The sequence below is a fragment of the Mastomys coucha genome, unplaced genomic scaffold, assembly GCF_008632895.1.
Source record: "Mastomys coucha isolate ucsf_1 unplaced genomic scaffold, UCSF_Mcou_1 pScaffold14, whole genome shotgun sequence".
Classification (NCBI taxonomy): Eukaryota; Metazoa; Chordata; class Mammalia; order Rodentia; family Muridae; genus Mastomys; species Mastomys coucha.
The window spans coordinates 47,916,017-47,926,739 of NW_022196896.1; the positions used below are offsets into that span (position 1 = coordinate 47,916,017).

The 10,723-nt window shown below is 39.7% G+C and overlaps 1 pseudogene; it reads left to right on the forward strand.

The window, feature by feature from the left end:
* Positions 1 to 717: 717 nt before the first annotated feature.
* LOC116089384 lies at positions 718 to 1,740 on the forward strand (annotated as a pseudogene).
* Positions 1,741 to 10,723: the final 8,983 nt, after the last annotated feature.

Here is a 10,723-nt window from a genome sequence, read left to right on the forward strand (position 1 = left end):
AACATAGTATTGTTATCTATAGACAATGGGCTAGATGTTCTAGGCACTATGGTTATATATAGTAAGATACTACTTCAGGTACACGCAACAGAATCTGTCCTAATTTGATAAATAGAAAAGAATTTGCAATGTACATACAAAATAGTTGGAGGAGCTGTAGTCATCATATTTCTCTGGCTTTAGAAATATTTCCCAGGACATATCAGAATATCTGACCCATAAGATGCTGCTTTCTCTCTTAGGAGAAATCCAAGTGTATTGGTTAGTTTCTGTCAACTTGACATGGGCTAGGGTCCTCTGGGAAGAGAGAGCACAAATTGAGGAATATTCTCTGGACTGGCCTGTGGGCATGCCTGTGGGGCATTTTTTAAATTAATGATTGATATGGGAAGGCCCAGCCAACTGTGAGTAATGCCACCCATGGGCAGGTGGTCCTGGGTTGTATAAGACAGCAAGCTGAGCAAACCATGTGACATAAGCACTAAGCAGTGATCCTCAATAGTTTGTGTTTCAGTACTTGCCACCAGCTGCCTAGCTGAGTTCTGAATTTCTCAATTATTGAGTCTGACATACTCTGTGCCTCACACAATTATAAGTATATGGTTGCCTTCCCCAGATTTTCTCATACATCAAGCTGAGATTCTCTTTAAAGAATTGTATCTGAGGAAAAAAAAGAAATGTGGGGAGGGTCTCAGAGGCTGTAGGACTCTGATGAAGATGGCAGCAGCCAAGGCCATGAACGGCATCATGGAGGTTTCCTATGGCCAAGCAGAAAGTAATGAGCAGCCCAATGCTGAGGACATGACATCCAAAGACTACTACTTTGACTCCTATGTCTACTTTGGCATCCACAAGGAGATGCTAAAGGATGAGGTGCTAACTCTCACATACCACAACTCCATGTTTCACAATCGGCATCTCTTCAAAGACAAGGTGGTACTGGCTATGGGCTCAAGCACTGGTGTCCCCTGCATGTTTGCTGCCAAGGCAAGAGCCTGCAAGATTATTAGGATTGGGTGTTCCAGTATGTCCAATTATGCTGTGAAGATTTTCAAAGACAACAAGTTAGACCATGTGGTGACCATCATTAAAAGCAAGTTGGAGGTGCTGCCCGTGGAGAAGGTGGACATCATCATCAGTGAGTGGATGCCACCCAATGGCCTCATCTTCCTAGACTGAATCACTCTGTATGTGACAGCCATTGAGGACCAACAGCATAAAGACTATAGAATTCACTAGTGGGAGAATATATATGGTTTTGATATGTCCTGCATTAAAGATGCATCAAGGAGCCCCTGGTGGACATGGTGGATCCAAAGTAGCTAGCCACCAATGTCTGCCTCATAAAGGAAATGGACATCTACACAGCCAAGGTGTAGGACCTGATATTTACACACACACACACACACACACACACACACACACACACACACACACACCTTTTGCCTGCAAATGAAGAGGAATGACTACGCACATGCACTAGTAGTCTACCTCAACATCAAATTCACAGAATTCTGAAAGAGGGCTGGCTTCTCTCCCAGTCCTGAGTCTCCATATACACACTGCAAGCTGACTATGTTCTACATGGAGCACTACCTAAGAATGAAGACTGGCGAGGAGATCTTTGACACCATTGGAATGAGGCTCAACGCCAAAGATAATTTGAACTTTACCCTCAACCTGGACTTCAAAGGTCAGCTATGGGAGCTCTCTTGTTCCACCAACTACCGGATGCACTGAGGAGATGTCAGGTTGGCCCTACTGCAGGAGGGGCCTCAAGAGCTAGGCTTGGGAGATGGGAAGGTACATTGTGTCTGTGTTTTTCCTAATGGGTATTGTTAGCTACTTTATACAAACTCTATTTTTCTCCAACCGTAAATGAGGTGATTTTCCTTCATTCTGACATCCCTAAAAGACCTGACTTTAGATTAAAAAGTGACATCTGAATAAGAACAGTGAGTTGTGCCTAAATCCTTGTAGAAACTCATTCAAACGATTTTTCTAGTCTTGTTTATAATTGTATTTATCAAATATTCATGCTTATATAGCATTTACATTATTTTTATAGAGGAAAACTGTACCACATATGTCCCTAGAAAGGAAAAGGTGAAGTGTAACTGTGGGGAGAAATCTTTTCAAATATTATCACACTGTGAGCCTATTACAAGTGCAAGAAGATTAAAGATACAACATAAAGGTGTGTATTTAAATGACTACAAATAACTATTTAACTAGATCTGCCTAGGGGATATCACTAGTCCCCAAATGATCAAAGGCTATTGCTACAGGCAAGGTCCAAAACCACCTGCTTCTGTAAAGAACCTCAGATGACAGCACTGATTTTTTACACATATATTGCTACCTCTTGAAACACTGATTTAAAATATATATATATATATATATCAGCACTGACAGAAGGCAAACAAATTGAGAGTTAAGTCTGATCCTACCAATGCATCCTTTTTGCCTTGTATAGAAATGTGATATTTCCTTAGACCCTTTACTTTGACATTATTATCTTCAGGAACAACAAAATTCAAGTTGTTGGAAATCAAAGGGTCATCCTTGCACTCGCAAAGGAAAACCTCAAGAGAGTATTGTCCCCTTTTAACTCATTCAGCCACTGGATTAGAATGTATTTTGCATTCTTCACCAAGAACAACTTGTGAGCATGAGAACTACAACAAATTCAGGAAAGATAAGAGTTTGCTACATTATCACTACCTTTGTTTTAGAGACCACCAGATCAGCTCAAGACACTGAAAGACCAAATTCTCGGCACAAAGTAGACTTATTTTCCCCAGAGGGACAGAGGCTGAGGATAAGGGACAAGGCAGGAAATAGAGGAAGAGAGAGAAGGGGAAGATAAGGAAAGAAAAGGGGCAAGGGAGAAGGGGAGAGGGAGGGGTATTTGTCTGGTGCCAGAGAACACAAAGGACTGTCTTTGAATAGAGAGAAGACAGACATGGCACATAGGAAAATAACAGTTTATAAAAGTAAAGGGGGAAACCCCATATTAGGATGAAGTTTTCTTTTGATTGGACATGCTAATTAAGGTGGAGCAAAGGGTGCTTTGATTGCTGGACCTTGGTAGTGTAAGGGTCGGAAAATTGCTGACAGAAGACCTGAACACTGATGGGAGGCGAAGACAAACAGCATTTATTCTGCAGAAACAACCAGCAAGCTGGTGTCAATCGCTCTCCAAATGGTGACACCAGACAAGGGAATATAGGCTTTCTTATAGAGAACCAGGGGATTTCTCTAGAAGGATTATGCAATTGGGAGGAGTTAAAGCAGTCACATTAGCATAACTTTGATTGACTACTATGTTAGTTCTGCTTTAATTAGAGAGTGGGTTAGATAGCCTAAAATTTCATTGGTGGGTGCTGTGGAGGTCACACAGGTCCATTTATGATTGGCTTGTGCCAGGTGGTCAGTGGTCTGCATTCCTATGTCATGAACATTTAGCTACAGGATAAGATAGGACTGCCCAGCACTGATGGCTCATCCTGGGAGAAGATATTTTCCCATTCTTATGGTTATCCCCAGGCCGTTCATTTGGGAGAGGGTTTTATGACCTTATTTCTGGATTTTGTGATCTAACATGGCCTTCTTTTTGAAATCAGAACTGATTCTTAAAAGGAGACAAATTGGGTTTATGTCATCCTTTCATTAGTCAAACTCAGGAAGAGGTGGTAGCTAAATAAGAGAATAAACCTTGGTGGCTAGCTCTAGAAATGTAATCTAACAGTTCTTAGCAAGGCAGAGGGGATAGGAGAGAAGGACAAAGCCTAACAGAGTCATGTTTACCATGCTTAGGCTGCCTATACTTCCTTCATTTGTTGCCTTTCCACTCCTAAATTCAAGCAGGTCATCTTATTTCTCATGCCTACATAAAGTTCTTCCTTTTTATATAAGGACAGCACAAAGTAGCTATTGAAAGGGATTTGCAGCAATTGGGTATCCTGAAGATTGGAGAACCAAAGATATCTCAAGACCATACCATGCAAAAGACTGCATGCAAGACATTGTAGGTGGTGGGTTGTGAAAAGCCACCTCTGGACAGGTGTGTGTGTGTGTGTGTGTGTGAGAGAGAGAGAGAGAGAGAGAGAGAGAGAGAGAGAGAGAGAGAGAGAGAGAGAGAGAGAGAGAGAGAGAGAGAGAGAGAGAGAGGGAGAGAGGGAGAGAGGGAGAGAGAGGGAGGGAGGGAGGGAGAGAGAGAGAGAGAGAAAGGGAGAGAACATGCTGACACAGGCTTTGTAAAGGAGGGATATGGAGCATGCACATACATGTCTGTGACTGTGGAAACATATTGTCTTAGTTAGAGTTTTACTGTTGTGAACAGACAGTATGACCAAGGCAACTCTTATAAAGACAACATTAAATTGGGGCTGGCTTACAGGTTCAGAAGTTTAGTCCACTACCATGGAGGCAGGGCCCCATACAAAAAGAGGACACAGCAGAGAGGAGCAGAGAGATGAACCAGCCAGTTAGGGGTGTGCTGCACAGGAAAGGTCCCATCTTTCTGGGTCTGACTCCAGGCTCCCGTTTTGAAACTGACAGATCCATCAAACCTAACTTTAAGACAAGACACTGACATTGGGGTGGGGTGGTTGGGGGTTGGAGGAGGACATAGACAAGACAAAACAAATTGGCCTTGGAGTAGAGAAAAGGAAAATTGAAAACACTGAACATCTTCCTGGTTGCTTGCAATATTTATACCGGTCCTGATTAGTACTGGAATCTAGAGTATTGCTAATCAACTACATATAGATTGATTAAGGGATATTGAGGCCAGATTTTATTGCAAAAGGGAATAAATTTAAGGGCCTTTATGTATAGAGGTTGGTAGTTTTCTAAAAGGCATTCCAAAGGGAAACAAGAAGGTATGGACAATGCTGTTCCCACAGGTGAGAAAGAAGTAGGTCCTCAAACTGCAATCTATGGTATCCATTGGACACAAGGGGGGACAATGCAAGAAAGATACAAGCCATTCAGTGGGTCATCACTGTGCTCAGCGAGGGTCAAGGCTAACAGCATGACCATACTTGATACCTAGTACCAAGGCTTTCAAGAAAGCTAAAAGATGAAAAACCAAGCTCAAAAACAAAGTCTCTCCAAAGGGTTGGAAATAGTGTGAGTACCTCTGCCTCCAAGAATACTAGAAACTCAGGATAGCACTTAACACCTACCAAGAGGGATCATGTACTAATTGCTGCTAATGGAGGGAAGGCTAAGCAATTAGTGGGTCAGAAGATATATCTGTTGTGGGTAGAACAGGTGGGTATAGTCTAAGTGTGACTCAAAACCCAAGGGGGATCACAGGCACCAGGAGAGACTTTCTGAGTCATAACATCAATGAAACAGTTTTATGGTAATTGGGTATCCTGGAGATAGGAGGGCCAAAGATCACACCATGCAAAAGACCACCCACACTTTATTGGGGGTCAGGAAGGTACATATGAAAGGCCACCTCTAGTTGAGATGAGAGAAAGAAATGAGATGGAGGGGGGATAAAGGGGAAGCAGTCATGATGGCCTGTGGTTTATAAAGGGGTGTATAGAGCATGTGCATATGTAATGATGAAGACAAGTTGTATTAGTTGACATGTCACATTGACCTCTAGTGATGGTGACAATTGAAAACCAGGTGCGGAAGCCCCTGCGTCTGGCTTGTGAGTACTTCTAAAAGCTATACTGTTTTTCATGTTTTTCAGTCACCTCATATACTAGTTTTCTTTCTGTTGTTGTGATAAACCCCATGACCAAAAGTGACTCAAGGGAAAAAGGGTTTATTTATACTTCCATGAAACAGTCCATCACTAAGGGAAATCAGAACAGAAACACAAAGCAGGCACCTATAGACAGGAACTGAATCAGAAACCACAAAGTAAAGCTTATTACTGGCTTAGTTCCATGCCTCAGATACCTTTTTTAAAGAGCTTTGGTCTACCTTCCTAGTGATGGCACTGCCCATGTTTTCTGATATCTAATATTCTGTCATTAAATACCTATTAACTGAAAATTACAAAACCAGAGATTTGGCCCATTAATAAAAACTTATTCTTTAGGTATAAATTGTTTCTCCTTAAATTATAACTCATTTCTCATTTTCATTAGGTAGAGCAATTAGTTACTTATATTTAATAAATGTAAAGAGAAAGAATAAAAATGTCACACTGTTACCAAAAACAAAGTTAAGTACTTTATAAAGATTGCATGATCTGTGTATGTTATATGCAAATAATGTAGCATATATTCTAGTTACCTCTATTTCACACCTGTTACTAAGTTGTAATGTATTTCTTTCTGGAGTATGTTGATTAGGTTTTTGTCAACTTGACACAAGCAATGATCACCTAAAAAGGGGGACCTCACCTGGAGAACTTTCTTCCTCAGATTAGCCTGTGGCTACTGCTGTGGTGGCAAACACCAGCCTCAGCTAGTTTGTGGGTCCTGAAGAAGGGATGTTTGGGAGCAGCAGATAAATGACCCCGTGTCAGTGATAGATGCAAATGGACATCTCTTTGCTTTGCTTGAGATAGCTTCTTCTTGAGATAGCTCTCTCTTGCACATGAAAATTCAATCATTTATTTTGCATAAGCTACTTCCTTAGGAATTGCATATCAATTCAATCATTCATCCCAGCTTCCCATTTGATTGTACATCAGCATTTTATGACCCTAGCCCCTTGACTATAAAGACAAAGACACATGGGCAAAACTGCTTGCAGAAGCTGCAGTATGGCCTCATTGTTCTATTACATTATCACCAGTTTTCTGTTTTCCAACTCTTGCACTACCTAAGCTTGACTGCCCTAGAACTTGCTCTGTAGAAAAAACTTGTACTCAGAGATCTTTGAGACTCCTTACATGCTGGGATTAAAGGTGTGAACCACACCACGTCTGGACCTAAGCGTATCTTCACCTAGAACATGTTCTTTTGTAGGCTGCCCTTGAACTCAGAAATCTGCTTGCATTTATCTCCTGGGCCTAAACTTTTGATGTCCACTATTCCTCAACATTCATATCAAAATTGTGAGTTTCCCACTTTCAAGATGTGGATCACAAGTGTGTCCCCCATTTCTAGATTGTAGTTCATTCTAGATTAAAAGTCTAAACTATTCCTTTTTCAACTGCAAACATAAACAATTAGCATAGCTGGGTGAGATCTTGCCCTGATATCACCACTCTCAAAGTCTCTTTATCTCCTTCCTTAGTAAGTTTCTGACAAAGCTGCCTCATTAGTGTAGCTGCCCCTGTTCTTTGAAGCCCCTAATACATTTCATATTGCATCCTTTTTTTTTTTTTTTGCATATTTGAGAAATCCTGTAAAGGACAGTTCTTACATTGATTTATATATTATTGAACTCATTCTTTCAGAGTTCTTTATGACCTGAGTCCTTTGATTCTTAGAAAAAGATAGCAAATACTTTTTTTTTTTTAACATACCAAGTCTTATGTGGTTCACTGGGCATAATGCTTGTGGTTGTCAAATATAAACATAAATTTTTATATGAGACAGTTAGCTTTTGTTTTCCAACTCTTTTACTGCTTAAGCTTGGCTGTCCTATACCTTGCTGTGTAGATAGACCTTGAGCTCAGAGATATTCCTACCTTTGTTTACACAAACAATAAGCTTAGCAAGGTGGAATCTTGCCCTGAGATCATCATTTCTTCACTTTCTGGTACTCCATTATTACTTGCACCATGAGCCTTGTTTGTTAACGATTCCTTTCCCTTTACTGGCTCATTAGTGCAGCTGCCTCTGTTCTTTCAGGTTTGTGAAGTTCCTCGTACAATTCATATTGTATCCTTATATTTGACATAGTTAAGAAATCCTGTTTATATATTCTTGAACTCATGTTTTCAGAGTTCTTTCCCACAGCTTTAAGGGCTGCCCTAAAGGTAACAGCATTACTATTTTGCCATGGAACATTAGACACATTCTTGATTCCTGGACTCATGTTGTTTTTAACTATCATGGAATTATTAACCTTGGCAGGGAGGAAAATCCCCAATAACCTTGGCAGGAAAAATATTCATAGGAACGTAAAAAAAATGTGCAGTATTATGCAAACCAGCCTTACACCAACAGTAACCATTGGGGGGATCCACATCCTGCTGGTGCTGTACCAGGGGTGGGAACTCTATAACAATGTCCCTTTCATGGCATGCTGAACCTGGCACTGTGGGGCACTTTCTAAGACAAAGTATTGTTGTGTAGTTTTTTTCTTCATGTAAAGCTCACACACATACACGCACACACACACACACACACAATTACTACAGATTCTTTGTAATTACCTATTATCATCACAAAAGCAATGGCCCACCCTTCAAGTTGTAATCACTGGTACTCCAACCCCTGGAGGAAGGCAGATTTGCTTGTTGTCTTGATGTCAAATATTAAATAACAATTCTTTTTTTAAAATTCTTTTCCTTACACTAGTATAATTTTTTCCATTAACTTATTAATTTATTCATTTTACAAGTGTATAAGAGACGCCCCTCCTCTTGTCCACCCCTCACATGGCCCATCCCCACACATTCCCTTTCCCTTTCCCTCTGAAAAGGGGGAGGTATCTCCCAGGTAACCATCCCACGATAGCACTTCAGGTCACTGCAGGACTAGGTACACCCTCTCCCATTGAGGCCAGGGGACAACTTGTAGTAGTCTGTTTTCTTCATTGTGTGAGATCTGAAGTTTAAATTCAGATTGTCAGATTTGGTAAAAAAAGGCCCTTACTTCTTGCCTGCCTAGAATAATCTTTTAATAGGAAAAAAAAACATAAAATCTCCCCATTCAAAACATGAGATACACATGATTGATAAATCCCAAACTATAGAAAGAAAAATTACACTCCTCGATCATGGAGAATAATGCAGGTTTATACTTCTAATCTTATCAATTGCTATGAGTCCACTTTTCTTATTTATTTCAGGATTTCCTTTCCATAAATCTTCCTATGAACTCTCTACAAATTCATATCACTATCTTGTACTGTCATCCATAATGCAAACTCCTTTTGCTCTTTGATAACAACTAACACATTTAGACAAATAAGATAAATATATAAGATAAATAAATTAAAATGAAACAAATTACTATGAAATTAATACAACTTGTTGGTAGACCTAGCTACACACACACACACACACACACACACACACACACATAGGGTGGGGGTTGGGAAAAGGACAGAGAGATACATATATATGTGTACTTTGCTACTATTAAATTTTTTTCTTAAGGAATATATTATCCAGTGTTTGTTTATACCAAAAGTATCTTTTTCTTTGTTTTAATTGTGTGTGTGTGTGTGTGTGTGTGTGTGTGTGTGTGTGTGTGTGAGTATATGTGTTCCTAAATACATAAATACAACTTTCTCAGTCCATGCAATGTTACCTGTATATATACATGATCTCAGGACTGATCCACTTGGTATTAGATAACCAATTGGGTGGAGCTATTATTTAGGGAAGACTGAAGATCCACCCCATAGGCTCTCAGAATTCCCCAGTTGTTTGTAGTCCTTTGTCTGGGGTTAAAGCTCTACAAGCTTCCCTACCTCTCCAAGTTAACATGTACATTGGCATTGGTATTGGTCAGACTGTAATTGCGCAGGAGGTCTACAGACAACCATGCTGATAAGACTTCAAGATCTTTCTTATATTTCAAGAAGAGACAATCTCACTGACAACTTTCTGTTCTTCTATTACAATCTTTCTACTCCTCTTCTGCAATGATGCCTAAGCCTTAGATACATGATCTGTGTTGTAGTTATATCAACTGTGTATTTCATACATAGGACCTAAGGTACTTAAACTGAATCAGACAAGAAAGTCTCCTCACAAAGAAATAGCTTTCATGGTACCAGAAAACCCATACAAGCTTCCAAGGCAGAAAGGTAAACAATAGTTCTATACAGGTATAATTTTTGTGAACCACAGTAATAAAGAGCATGGCACCATAACCCTAAGAGCCTTATAATCATATTCATACTTTGTATGTAACCAGTACCATTCTAACTGGACTGAAGACCTTCTCACCAATAGGAAAACCATGCCTAAAATGGGAAAATGAGCCAACTATACAGAGATGGTGATGTCATGGATCTTTGAGGAGAACCTACAGCCACCATTTTTCTAAACCAGCATAATTACTACATTTTAAATATGTGTTCTTATACCCATAGGTAAACACAGTTCTACCTTTGACATTAAGGTGAGATTTGTTATGCAGTTTTACAAATCTTTTGCCTTTAGTGATTTAGGGGTCATGAATCTATTTTCACTGTACCTAACATTCTTTAAATAGTTAAAACTTGGTAAGTAAGAGAGAATGAAAGTATGGATCCAGGAGAGATCTTAACTTCTTCCATCATACTTTAAAGAAATGTTATGTTGTATGTGGAAAATTGCTAAATACCAGAACAATAGTTCAAATGTCATGCTTTGAAAATATTATGAAATAGTTGCATCAGTTCTAAACAAAACTAACATATCCTTAAACTTCATTAGTCTGGTAATACATGTCTAATAAAGAAAAAATGTGCTGTGGTTTCATTAAGAATGAGATCCTATATTTGAATGCTTAGTCACCATGGAGTGGAACTATTTGAAAGGACTAGAAGAATTAGGAGGGGTGGACTTTTTGTAATAAGTATATGGCTGATGTTGGCCTTCAAGATTTCAAGTGCCATGCCAGATCCAATCTTCTCC